This window comes from Uranotaenia lowii, chromosome 1, assembly GCF_029784155.1.
Source record: "Uranotaenia lowii strain MFRU-FL chromosome 1, ASM2978415v1, whole genome shotgun sequence".
Taxonomy (NCBI): domain Eukaryota; kingdom Metazoa; phylum Arthropoda; class Insecta; order Diptera; family Culicidae; genus Uranotaenia; species Uranotaenia lowii.
Window position 1 is genome coordinate 158,959,019 of NC_073691.1, and position 14,512 is coordinate 158,973,530.

Sequence of the window (14,512 nt, forward strand, 5' to 3'; positions counted from 1 at the left end):
CGAGTGCGTTCGACCCCACGGTTTGAAGCTACAAAGATAAGACAACATCTTCTGCATAACGGGTGCCATGTGTACGCCGTATTCGCGCGTAGGATACTCCACCTTCGGGGAGTGTCTGAGTAGTGCGTTTCAAACGATCGAAGCTGCGGAGATAAAACTTTATCTCCTTTGCAGTGGGAAACGTTGGGATAGGGCTATTCCACGATCGGAGAATACCGACGGGTAGAGTGGCTCTCCACGCCGGGAGAGCCATTCGTGTTGGTGTGTAGGATGACGTTTTCGTAGGAAATCATCCGATTAGTTGCATTAAGTCCCGCGAGTGTTCTGTGACAGGCGCGACTCTTGGATAAACTGGTCTCGATCGGCACACGACGGACATAAAGGTGGCGAACCTCAAATCCTGGAAATAAGAGGTCACGCCTCGAGTCTTCAGGATGAAAGGTTTGTGTGGTCAACCCCGAGTCTTTAGGATAAGAAATTGGGTCTCGAGTCGCAATAAAAGGGGTCAGGTCTTTCATCAACAAGAGGTCGAGGTCGCACATTTCAAAAAGGATAGAATGTCCCTCGCACTTCTTTAAAAGCGTATCGGGTGGAAGAAGGACCCAAATTGGCTTAAGAGAACATTACAAAAAAGTGTCTCAATAGGGGATTGGTGCCGAAGATTCCCTTCGAACAACAATGCAGCTTGACAAGTTAGTGTGGCTAAAATGTGTCTAAAGTGTTTAAGGTGAGAACAAGATGGTCGATAAGTCAATTAACCTCCAATTACCAACCACCGCTATCGATACATGACGTTTGGGCAAAGATCGATCGAATGTCGTAGTGTCAAAAGGTGCAACAAGTACATACTTCTGGTCACATAAATATAAACCAGTTGAACGCCTTATATGCGCAGGGAACGCGCTGCACTTAGTCGTCTGTTAAGCTGCCGGAAACGTCCAAGTGCGCGTTTAGGTACAACTACAATAAGATGTATAGATGGCATTTCAACTTAACTATCACGAGCTGGATTCAAGTGATCTAATCAACGGCAAGAGCAACGTATTCCAGGGATAATTGTTTGGTACGATATCTCCATCGGCGGGAAGTATTCGCGAGGATCGATATAGTTGGTGTAAAATGAAATTGTCATCGGGAACAGTGCGGTGCACGAGTTAGCAAGCAGCCACATACTGCATGGATTACATTGACCGTGTGTGGTGCGTACGAATACATCCTGATGTTCGCTATTTGTCTCTCTCGTCGGCATCGCCTCCTCCTTTTGGGCGTCAGTAGTTAGACAAATAGGTCGAGTGTAAGTGGTGTACTATGGTCTCGTGATTCGGGTGATTTCTCGTTTGCATTCATCGATTGCACAGGAACCACGAAGTCCTAACTGGACCGAAGTCCCAACTGGACCGAAGTCCCAAATGGACCGAAGTCCCAACTGGACCGAAGTCCTAAATTGGACCGAAGTCCTAACTGGACCGAAGTCCGAACTGGACCGAAGTCCCAACTGGACCGAAGTCCGAACTGGACCGAAGTTCCAACTGGACCGAAGTCCTTGACTGGCTACACTGCCTTTACTATCGATATCCGCTCTTCAACCACTCCGCATCTCCACTCACTTTTCTTTATTACAAAAAATGCGAAATTTTTTCTAAAAATTCGATATATCTTTATCGATTTTCGAATAAATTTTTGGTAATCGAACCACGGGATTAATGTTGAAACCCAATAGCACTTTTAAACTTTGGAAAAAAAATCACTCGTCACAATTATTCCACCGGAGCAACCAGAGATTTCCTCAAAACTCGACTTTTTAGCATTCAATTAATTTAGTGAATATCCTGAGAGGATCGCCATTGTGAAAACCCGACATCAGGCTACCAGAGGAAATCTCTGATTGCTCGACTGACCGCACTCGAGAATATACCGAGCATCTTTGCTGGTTACCGCGTGAACACCGACTGACGCGAACTCCCTCAACGGTTTATAAAGCTTAGTTCTTTTAGAAATGGGACACTTTCTTTTGCTAAAAGCTCGTTTACTAGTAATCGGACATTCAAAATTTTGTCAGTATTTTGTTGCCTGTAAAAAGTACTATCCGACCTATTTTTTTCAAAATTTAAAAACTACGCGTTTTTGAAATATTAACGATGCAAGAGAAAAAGGAAAAAATAATTTTGCACAGTTCTATTCAAAATCCATCATAATCAAATTGATAGCTGACAAGACGGTTGATTATTCGAAGAATTACTGTATATAAGTGGTGGAAAGTTTGCAAATACTGTCAAAAATGTCCACAAAGTTCAAATCAAGCATTGGAGTGAAGCATATGATCGGCAAATTCGACTTAGGGTCATCAGGGAATCAAGTCTCATACCAGCATTTTTAGTTTTCAAAATGCGAAAAACTAAGGGTAGATCGCTGAAATTTCCAAAAAAAAACTTTTCCGATAAATTGAAAGTGTTGCCTGGTAATGAGTCATTCAAACCCCTTCCCAAACAATAAATTTTTGCTAGTTCCAGAGCTCGAAAGCTGTATAGCCGGTACCGAGGCTATGGGACAGATGATTTCTGATGAACGACAAAACTTATGAAATACCCTATTTTAAACAAATTCCAGCGTTTGAATCGTATACCATGTCTGCTTGTGGCAGGGTCCCGAGTATATTAAAGTATGTATTTGCTGGTTATTTTATATAAAATATTACGATTTGCCAAAATTCTGCTCCTGTGGAAAGAAATCACAATATTCAAAACGAAAACTATGGTTTAAGCTGTTTTTAAAAGCCTAAAAAGAGTAATCTTTTATGTACCCTTCGCAACCTACGATCTATACTAACCGATTATATTTAAAGTTTAATCTCATGATGGTTTTACTTCGTTATTGCCAGATTTTGCCTGCAGAAATTATATTAAAAACGCTTGAAAAGTGGCTCAAAAATAATCAAATTTGTTAATTTCGAACCATCTGTATCCTAAATTGCCCTCAGTTTCTTTTAAAAGAGAAAGATTGGTCCGAAAAGTAGCGGAATTGAAGGAAGAGGATGTAGCCACCTTAAATACAGATTAGACGAAGTATTAGTTTGTTAAACTAATCAATATCATGACTGAAAAATGTGTGCGCTAGTCGATAGGAGGTACCAAGAATAAAGTAGAATTTATGCTTACAAAAAAGGATAAATAATTTTTTTCATATTTTTTCATGAATTATCATAAGATTACCTTCATTTCCTTCATAGAAAGTTTTTAGATCAGACGAAAGGTTTTTGAGGTACACGCATTCGTAACTGTCCCATTTCTAAAAGAACTAAGCTTTACTGACGTGACAGGTGGTCCGAGAGCCCGTGTGAGTCGGATGCCCAGTGTGTTAAAGTTTTGTTTGATTGGTGTTTTGCTCTTACAAAATTAGTACATACTCTTTTTCTTAAAAAAAAAAATGAGGATGTAAGCTCCTTACGCAACAGAAAATCGCATACATTCATTGGATGTCTTTTTCACACATATTGATACTTATATTCTGTAAAAAAAAACATTCAGACTTTTATCGCTTTATTAAAAGCTAAAATTATTAAAAACGGAACATGCCGTTTAAAGAAATATCTTGAGAGGAAAAAAATTACGCTCCTTAAGCCCTTTTGAATGTAATTTTAAAATCTTCACAGATCTTATGTCGTGTGCAACAGTGCAACCCTCTTAAACTTTCAACTTTATTATCAGAATTCTTAATTTTTTTTTAAATCTCATAGTACCTTCTTTTGGGAACCCTATCACTTCGCCACACAGCTCAAACCCTCGGATTGATGGTTTGCTCAGTGCTTTTGTTCCAATTTCCAAGGTGCGATTCACGTTTTCTGTCCCACCCTCACTGTGCCGGCATTAGTTTCGAATCCTGCTTGAATCGACGACGGCCGCCATGGGACACGGAGCTCATGGTTTGGAGCGAGCATTTGCTGACTCCCGACAAAACGCAAAATGACCGAACGGGAACAATCGTTGTCGTTCGAAGTGCATCCCCCCAAATGCGGAGCGATGGGATGAAAAATTGAGAAATGGAATTGGCTGCTCCCACTTAAGTCACTTATGTGATTATGTGATCGATGTCTGTTGATGCAATCCAGCAGCGAGCGGAGTGGTGAATAATTCTCATTCTCAATTATTGATTACCGTTTCATGTATCAGTAAGCTGCAGCGGGCGAAACATATCTGAATAGCACCATGGGGCATGGAAGGTGAATTTAGATGATGGAAGCTCACTGCTCGAGAAGGTCATTCCTGCTAGGGGTTCAACTGAAGCACGATGTCAATGACCAGCCGATGAAGGTCCCCGAAGACTGAAAGAGCGAGAAATGATCCTCTTTGAGCTGCGTAGCGTGCTGTCTCCTGGCAACGGTTCGAGGAGCAAAGAAGTTTGCCAACAGCCCCGGGAGGATAATAATCTGGCCGGACTTTCCTAGTCTGATTAAAATTGCAAACTTAGTTTTGATGAGCTTCCCGGAGTGCCTACTGGTCGGCCGTCATAGTCGTGAGAATTTGTGTGATTCAAGGAGCGGGATACGGATGTATGAAAATGTATATTTAAATTTCATATCAACTTAAACCCTGTAGAAATATCCAAACTTCAATTAAAAGCTGCATATTTATCAAATCGAAAATTTCATTCAATTCAATAGGCTGATGATGAGTTATGAAATAACAAACTGGCATTCTTTGATATCCCATTCTTTGATATCCCATGTTTCTCTAAAACTTTCCATCACCTTCGAAAATTTGATCATGTTCAGGTACAACATGTAAAGACGAATTCAAAACATTAGATTTGATTTTAAACAGCGCAACAACTCCCTGTGTTACCGCTCTGTCCGGCACCTTAAGCAAAACCGGATTGCTTTGGAATCGAGTAAGTGCCCAACAGATGGTCCTCTTTGACATTGAATCGGAAGTTCGGATCGAGGCTTCGTTGAACACGGACGTGTTATATAAGCAGTGCGTTGTGAGCTTACGGAAAACTGTTCTTAGAGCAAGTTCACTGGTGTTGGGAAAAAGTGGTAGAAATTATGACATTTTGAAAATTTTACCATGCAAAAATGTTTTCAAGATCTTGGCGCGTTGTATTTTTTCACAACACTGTTTCTGTTTCAGCCGTATGTGATAGAAAAATTGCTATTTTTACATCACAGCATGCGAAAATACAACACGTGTTGTAAAAAAAACAAGAAGTCCACAGATCTTGAAAATGTTTTTGCATGGGAAAATTTTCAAAATGTGCCGTAAGTGTCAAAATTTCTACCACTTTTTCCCAACCCCAGTGAACTTGCTCTTAGAAGTGAGTGCTGAAAAAAAGATGGAACCCAAACGAGAAAACACTATAGTGTTACGGTTCGGATCTAGTTCTAGAAATCAATCGGATACCGAAGGTTTCAATTTTTTTAAAGAACAATCGTGGACGAGCAATGAAGTGCAATGTATAGAGAAAATTCGTCTCCCATCAGTTGTTGAACACGGTCGTGGTTTTGTGCATCTCGAGCCTCGTCTGTGAGAAAAGTGTCCTTCGAACGTTTGAGTGGAGAGACGGTTACCGCGTTCAATCCGGTGCTTTTTGCCGTAAGGTGACACATTGGACACTCTAATTCCCGCTAGCTGCCATAGCGGATGAATTGGAAAGCCTTCGCTAGTGACGAAAAAGTGTGTAGGTGACTTTTTTGAAGACTGCACTGTCGAGTGCTGGAACCCAGTAAGCGCATCCTCTCAAAAATCGACAGAGCATGCAAAAAATTGAGAGTTGAGTCACCGAACTTAGAATAAAACGGTTAATTTCGGCGACACTCCAAAGAACGCAAGAATTCTCATTCGGATTGTCCTGCCGAGATACTTGAGGCAACCAGCGATACCACAAAAAAATCTGTATCATAGGTGTGTCTTATTCTCACCCATAAGAGTCCCAATGTGACAGAAAGAGATACACTGATGATACAGATTAAAATGTGGCATCGCTGGAGGCAACGAATACGAATGCGTACATGCGAAATCAGTTTGAATCGTACTCTCGTACGGTGTGGTCGCATTTATCTCCGTGTTTTTTTATATACGTGCTTTCAATCGTAGCAGTCGACTTCGCTCGCAGGCAGGCATACACGCGTCTCGAAGAGAAACATACAAACACGATTCGGGTTGTTTTCGTGTGTTTCTCTGGAGGGCGTGTCTTTGATTATTTCGTGTTACTCACCCAAGGCACGCGTATGCAGAGATGCCAATGTGCCTGATTTTTCAGGCATTGCCTGATTTTTCGAGGCTCTGCCTGATAACCTGGTAAGCCATTGAATTCCCCTGATTTTTAAAAATATGCCTGATTTTGCCTGATTTTTGCGGAATGTCATGAAAAATGGGTAGTAAAGAACTGGAGTAGACAATATTTAGCTCAAGTTGAAAAGTGAAAATGTGGCTGAATCAAAGCAATCGAAAGATTACCGTTAATTCTTATTTAACAAAAGGTTTTAAATGGAATCTTTCGATTGCTTTGATGCAGAAGAATTATTTAAACAAGTAGGCTCACAACACATATTAGAGTGAAAATGTGGAGCGATGACCAAAAAAAAGGTCATCACTTTTAGCGAAATCTCCGTTACTTTCACGTAGCCTGATTTTGCCTGATTTTTATTTCGCCCGTTCCCTGATTTTTGAAAAAAATATGTTGGCAACCCTGCGCGTATGGTGTGTTCCTCTCTGCCGATTAGATGATGCAAAATCGCCAGAGAGATCGATGCGATCCTTCTGTCGATTTGAGTTACCTCTCTGTCAAAGTACGGAAAAAGAGTACAGGAACGTTTCTCTGTTGAAACTGGGTTTACCATTTTAAATGGGGTGAGAGGCTTACAAATGGAGGTGACTGAGGAGATCCCAGCACAACTGATTATCCAACACATGAAGGTCAGTATATTTTACGAGGGCCTTCAAAAAAATGCTTTATGTGTAGTGCATTGGAGCATTTCAAAGTTGATTTCCCGAACAGAAGAAGTACGAATGTTCGCCTTGCGTGCAGTGGATCCAACAATAGAACATTTGCTAGCATTGTGTCAAATGGGCTAATATATTCACAAACAGTAATGGATTTCAACCCGAAGCCGTCCGAAGAGAATAAAGTAAATGAGTGTAATAATGGAGTATCTCTAACATCGTCAGAAACACAAACGATGAGGCACTCATTTGTGGTCAGGATAGGAACATCAAGGAACTCCCGACAGAGGATTTGGGTACCGAAAAGAGCATTACATCGGGATCGAAGCAGGTACCGTTGGCAAGGAAGGAAAAAGGGAAAACACGAGAGTGGAAGATAATGGTAGACGATGCTGACGACACTTCGGAGAGTGATGCGGTAGGCCGGAAGCAGCAAATAGTTAGTCCCAGTAATTAGAATGGATGTTCGCTCTGCGCAAGCTCAGGCTACTCGTTCTCTTAGACGAGAAGCTAGGAGCTCCTCTTGTGCATCTATTCAACGTCGATAAGGTTAAAAAATTGATGATTTTTCTAATATAAAGTGAAGAAACCAGAGTTTTATATAATGAAATTCCCTAGAATCAAGTTAGTTACTAGAACAGAAAGTTAACTGTATTGGAGGTTATATTTTTGAGGCAAAAGTTAAAGAAATTTGAAATTTGTTACTAGATTAAGCTATTTACTGATTAATAAATGTTATTTTTATATTAAAAAAAAAAGAAAAAAAAATCGGTAATTAAAATAGGAACTAAATAACTCGGCTCAGCGAGAAAAAGAATTCAAAAGAACGATATTTTTTTCCTGTCAAATTATCGATTCTGAAAATCTGAAATCTGAGTTGGAAAGATCGATCTTCCATAGATTGATCCAAGATGGACCAATCCTAGTTCAAACAACTCTACTTTAAATTTTATAATTCGCTGAAACGCCAAAAATTAAATATGAAAAATAAAAAATATAATTATCTTAAAAAAATCACTCGAAAGATGTTCGATTTATTCGATTTAAAAAATTACACTGATTAGATATGTTGATCTATCAGCCATTTCGACAATATTACCCAATGTGCACATTTAGGAACACTTCCCCCTAATTAAAAAGTTTTTAAAAATGTTCTTCTCTTCAACAACAAGTGTAAATATGTTAAAGGACATAACGATAGATTCCTTAATGAGCTCATACGTAGTTTTTTTTTTGCTTGCTGCACCCAAAATTCAGCCTCTGTGCCAATGGCGTGTAGTCAATTACATAGCATCATTGGTACAAGAAGATAACGCGATCGGTGCTGATTCGATTTGCTCCCACCGGCATTAATCTCCCAAGTTAACCGAATTGCGTATGTCTGAAAGAAACAAAATAAAAACGCTTTCACGTCCCTCCCTATCGCATCACAAGACGAAGAAGGATGGAAATAAATACCGGCCAACACCAGGCAGCCAGCGAACCGAGCACTGTGCGTGTGAATGTAGCAAAAGCAACAACAAAAACATCCTTCTAATTCAATCCCGGCAAACAACCACGGCCGAGCTGTGCGTGTGTATGCAGTAAAAGCAACAACAAAAAAAACATTCCTTCAATTCAATTCGCCGGCAAACAACCACGGCTAAGCTGTGCGTGTGTATGTAGCAAAAGCAACAAGAATATATTCCTTCAATTCACCGGCAAACAAGCACCGGCCAAGCTGCCCGGCTTTAGCAGCTGTGTATATGTAGCGTGTGTATGTAATAGCAGGCAGTAAGCAAAGCACAGTTCTCATTCAATGGGTTTCCCGTTTCCTTCACTCCCGTTCCCTTTCCCATTTCCATCGCAAGACAAATGAATACCTTGAAAGGAGGCCAAACGCCGGTAAGCCACTGTCGTGCGTTTCTTTTGTGATTGATCGGTGGCAGAATGCCTATGACAAATATCCCTCTTCCTGCATGAAGCTCAAATAGTACACTGGTTAAGATGTCGGTCTGGCAAGACCATTTGGTTAGTGATTTGAGTTCGATTCTCCCTACGGGCGCTGTGGTTTATGTTTTTATTTTCTTGTTTCTGGGATGAATTATCCAATAGGAACGAAATCCCATAAAATGTTTTTCTTGTTTTGCTTGAATGTAGTGGTCATGCATCATTTTAGTTGGGAGCCGAGTCCTTATGCCAGTTACGGTTTTTCAAACATATCATCTTCGGCACAGTGCACATTTCAGCGCATTATCGGCACAGAGATGTGCTAAATAGGCATTGGATTTTTGCAACCTCTTCTATGGGTGTGGTGTACAAACTAAAAAAAATCCAATTTTTCCAACATTTTCTCCAAAGGAAAATTATAGATTCGCAGATTGGAGTTGTAACAAAGAATGTCCAAAAATTAGAAAAAAAAGTGAATAAAAAATTTTAAATTTCTTCTCCAATTTTGAATTTTTCTTCAATATATCTAAAATCTAGTTAAATAAGATAAAATTGCAGAAAAATGGGCAATGTGTAGCATTAGACAGCTACAAAAAATTACCATTTCAAAATGAAAAATCTGAATCCATGGAAAAGTATTTTGAAATGGAAGACTTTACTAGCTTGAGCTTTTTTTGCAAAGGTTATAAAAATCAATAAATTCCATGGCTATGCAAAGCAGTTTTTTGATTTTTTTTATTCTCATTCTACGGTTATAAGCAGTCAAAAACAAAAAAATAGGAAAAAATAATTTTGTTAAAAAACATTTTTATAGCATTGAATACCTTTTCTGGGGTACAAGTAAAGTTTCGGTTTTGTTGATATGAATTGTACTGCAAGAGTCAAGGAATATTTTTCATGTAAAGTAATATTTTTTGGAACTTTCAGCATCCTACCCCCCATTATTCTTTCAAAATGAACTTATATTTACAAGATATTAAAGTTTTTTTATTGGTCTATATTTAAAAATTCATAAAACCAAACCCCCTCAACTTCTAGGAGGGCTCTAGGACCGCGCCTATGAAAAAGTTTCTTATTTCTTACGATTATCCTGATTTTTAAAGGCCCATCCTTCAATCATGGTAAGCATTGGTATTTCCCTGATTTTTGGAAAAAAAACTTCAGGCTGATTTTTTCGATTTTTTTAATCCGCAGAAAACTGTATAGAATTTTGTCGAGTTTCGTTCATTGGAGATAAGGTGCGTCACCCCAACTTTTAACTTTTTTTTTTACTGTGTTGGATGTTTTAATCCAAATTTTCGTTCCACGAAAGCGATCTATTATCGCAAAATTGTTTATGGCTATATCTCCAACAGTTATTCTTAAGTTTATAAGACTTAAACGACTGGATTCATTCAAACTCTTTTAACCAACGCAATTTCAGATGCCAAAACTCTTCCGAATGGTTCTTGATTAATATAACTGAATGTTACACGATGAATTTTTTTACCAATAACCAGTAAATCACATCTTGTTCAAAAAAAGTTAGAAATAAGTCAAATGGAATGAACGATTCACTTGAATTTCAAAATGAAAAAAAAAACTCAGGCAGTTTTAATATTTATCAGAATTAATTGAAAACTGGAAAATATGATTGGCGTATACAAAATAATTGTCGAAAAACGGAGAAAAATGTATAGTTTTATCAACAATATTTCGATTATATTCAATCACATTGATGATTGATTTTTAACTAACAATATTATTTAAATAATCAACTTTATTGGGATGATTGGTTGTATATATTCAACAATGAATATGAAAGGTTCAACAATTGTATGGTTGATTCAATCATTAATATATGAATTAAACTATTATATTCTGATTGACGTTGAGAATTCAACTATTTATATTGTAGATTCAACTATAGAGCTATGCTTGATACAACTATAATTATGATTCAATCAATTATCTTTCTATGATTGATTTTATGGGTCCATCTCTATATTTACAGTTGTTTTATCGAATTTTTCCTGCATTAATTTTAATATTTAATTTTATCGGCCTTATCGGTGACAAATTAATGTCTAATTTTTATTTTCATTTTTGTTTTATAATAAATTGTCTATTTGTTATTATTTGAAAGCACAAAAAAGGTTGTGGCAACACAGAATAATTTGATTTTGTTAGCAATCAGCACATCAATGGTTTTGGCACTGTCCAGCCATTTTCTATTGGCAAACGCAAGCTCCATTGTGCTATGAGCCTACTTGGTTGAATGATTCAACTGAATCAAAGCAATCGAAAGATTCCTTTCAATTCAACTAAGTAAATGAAAAGTTCATATACCGGTATTTCGATAGCAACTTACTACCTTCTTCAGTGAGCGTTTTCGATTGATACGCAAGCTATGTTTATGTTTATACATATTGTGTTTGAATTTGATTGTGGTCTATACCTAGAGTGAATCATACATTGGTATAAAAATTTATAGTCGAATCAACTATACAATTACAATTGAATGTATCATGTTTATAGTATGAAGTATGAAACTCCCGTCCATTTATGCGATTAACATGGATTAATTAAAACAGCCGCTTCAAGGTCCAAAAAATAGCAACTAACCCTACAAGCAGGCTTGTCTATAAATCTAATCTATCGTTAAAAAAAAATCAGATTTTAGCGAGTATATCCAAATTATTTGCTAAACCAAATAAAAAACTCAAATTTCTTTTTGAAAACTTTTAGATTTTGTTTCAAAAATGATGTTTCAAAAACTTCAAAATGAAAATAGATTTTTGTTTAATCCTTGGATACGATTTTAACGCTGCTGCTGCGGTTTATTGAAAACTGTTAATTTCAAATTACTTAATTTCATTTTCTTCTTGTATGTTTTGACCTAAATTTTGCTTTAATTTGCCCTTTTTTACGATTTTTTTAAATCTTTCTGAATTGCCCGACCGTGTGGTAGAAAGCGTTGTATGCATTAGGTTCAAGATCAAATTTGACCCTTATCTTATTTTATATTGTTGAGAATTAAATATTCAACGCAAGTTTCAGTGGTGGAATAGAGTTAATCTTTATTCGTTTCGTCTTTCATGAGCGGTAGCTGTGACTTGATGCTGAAACCTTAGCCACAACTGCGGAACGGCCGGGCACCCAAGGTGTCCACACCTACATACTTATTACATAAGCGATAACTTATCGCATTACGACACTAGGTTAAAATCCCAGAAAAAACAAAAAAACAAAACAAAAAATTACTACACTGAAATGAGGATACTTATTAATGTTTTTCACTATGTATGATATCCTGAGCCAACCACTCAGAATATCTGGCAACACTGCAGTGTTACCAGGAATCAAATTTGAGTAGTCCGAATTAATCGTGTGGTAATGTAAACAAAGAGAGAAGATACGTCAATGCTCAAACAAATTCTAGCGTAACATTTGAAAAGGGCGAAACTGCCAAATGTTAACAAATCGAGTTTACGGTCATTTCGGATGCACGCGGTTGCACTTTACCTAATAAACGCGATTTCATCTTAAAATCACTTAAAACTTTCAAAACATTGATAAAATTCAATTGGGCGAAACTTCCTGTTGATGCATTTTTGTTGGAACCTGGGGGAGGAAGACTGAATAAAAAAAGAAAAAAAAATTCAAACGTCAAATTTCTTTCATCAATCTACCGGCCAGTGCGAAGGTTCAAAATTTTACTTTCTTATTTAGTAATTTTTAATAAAACTTTTTTCATGCTGAAAAGCACTTGTTTTGCATAAAACAATGATTTAATTAGGTTTTGTTTTGCTCTGGCAAATTCCTGCATGATCAGGCGTATTATGTCGCTCAAATTTCGTCAAAGTTTTGAAGCTGATAAATAAAAATTGCTTGATTACTGGTTGTTCTAAAAATATAGCTAAATCTAAATTTAGCACCTAAACAACTGAGTTACATGACTCACTACACGAAACTGATCATCTAAAGTTAAAATTTTAACGATTACAAATCTTTTCAACAATTGCTGGCTTTTTGTCAAACAGTAAAATAACGATGCAGAAAACGATGCAGCAAATTTCAGTCTTCCTCCCCCAGGTTGGAACGTGATGTTACTCCTATTCAAAATGAGGTTAATTTTTCTATTCGGGTAGGGCCGATAGGCGTAAGAGCAAGTTCACTGGTGTTGGGAAAAAGTGGTAGAAATTTTGATACTTAAGGCACGTTTCGAAAATTTTGCCATGCAAAAGCATTTTCAAGATCTGTGGTCTTCTAGTTTTTTTACAACACGTGTTGTATTTTCGCATGCTGTGATGCAAAAATAGCAATATTTCTATTACATACGGCTGAAATAGAAACAGTGTTGTAGAAAAATACAACGCCCCAAGATCTTGAAAACATTTTTGCATGGTAAAATTTTCAAAATGTCAAAATTTCTACCACTTTTTCCCAACACCAGTGAACTTGCTCTAACTGAGTTGACCGTGTGTGACGAAACGGCCTTATTAGTTTTTGCGTGTAGGACCAATGGACGAAACTTCAAAACCAAAACAAAAACGGCCGATCAATTGGGAGAAACTTGCAGGCGTAACTGTAATCGAAAACAAAAAAAAAGGCTAAACTCGAAAATCTCTAAAATTTAGTGAAAAAAGTTAAAGTTATTGATAACCAACGAACAATAAGTGAATATAATGTACATTTTTTGTTTTTGTTGAACAAAAAGTGGTCGATTTTTCAAATAGGATTTGATTAGATGTTTCGAAATTTCAAACGCGTTTTGCTCGTTTCGAGCTAACTGCTAGTTTCACCCTTATGAAATGTTACGCTAGAATTGTGCTGCCAATTGAGCCAATGATTGAAATTGTGGCCAATTTTGCGGGAAAATGAGTAAATTTGAGTTAAAATTAGAGAAACCAGTTCTCAGAGAGAGAAAATGTGCGGATTGTTGCAAATTGTGAAGCAGTTTTGGAAATTTGATCATTATCATTCCAAATGCAAGGGATTCTCTCTCTATTGCAATTCCGAAGTTTTCGCGCTGATGATTGGCAACCTTGCCAACCAGTGAAGATGAAAAATTTATCAAACACCTTGCAATCGGCAACCCTTTCTTTTGTTTGGTTCCGACACTTGGAAGATGTTTGATAAATGTCTGGACAACATGAATTGTCGTCAGTGTTGTTGGGGTCGGGTTGAGGGTCCGGTTTGGGGGTTCAGCGACAAAACATCATCTGGTAATATCATCTGGTTTAAATTATTCGACTCAAAATCATGAGGGGCATTCGGATGGAAAAAATAGAATGAAATTTAAATAATCGCATTTGTGTTGAGTTCGGTTGTTTTTATTGCTGTCAAAATACAGGCTAAAATGTATTATCACGTGAGCTCATTGTTGACTCAAGAACAATATACCCGGATTTTGAACATTTGGTTATTTTTAAATGACAAATCTTGAAATACTGAAGAAGAAACTATTCAATGTTAACCATTCTTTTGATAAACAGGCTTCAAAAGATTTACCATGATTCTATCATTAAATTCTGGATGTGTGATTTCCGTAAATGTTTACATACAAATGGTTGTGGCGAAATCTTTTGAAACACATGGGAGTTAGATTTTATCGTCAATAAAATCTGATCATCTGATATTTTCCATAACAAAGTATACTATTC

The 14,512-nt window shown here is 37.3% G+C and overlaps 1 protein-coding gene across 2 annotated transcripts in view; it reads left to right on the forward strand.

Moving 5' to 3' along the window:
• The window catches only part of LOC129740680 (alpha-mannosidase 2), a 313,476-nt gene that overhangs the window by 73,395 nt on the left and 225,569 nt on the right, over positions 1 to 14,512 (forward strand). The window lies entirely within an intron of this gene.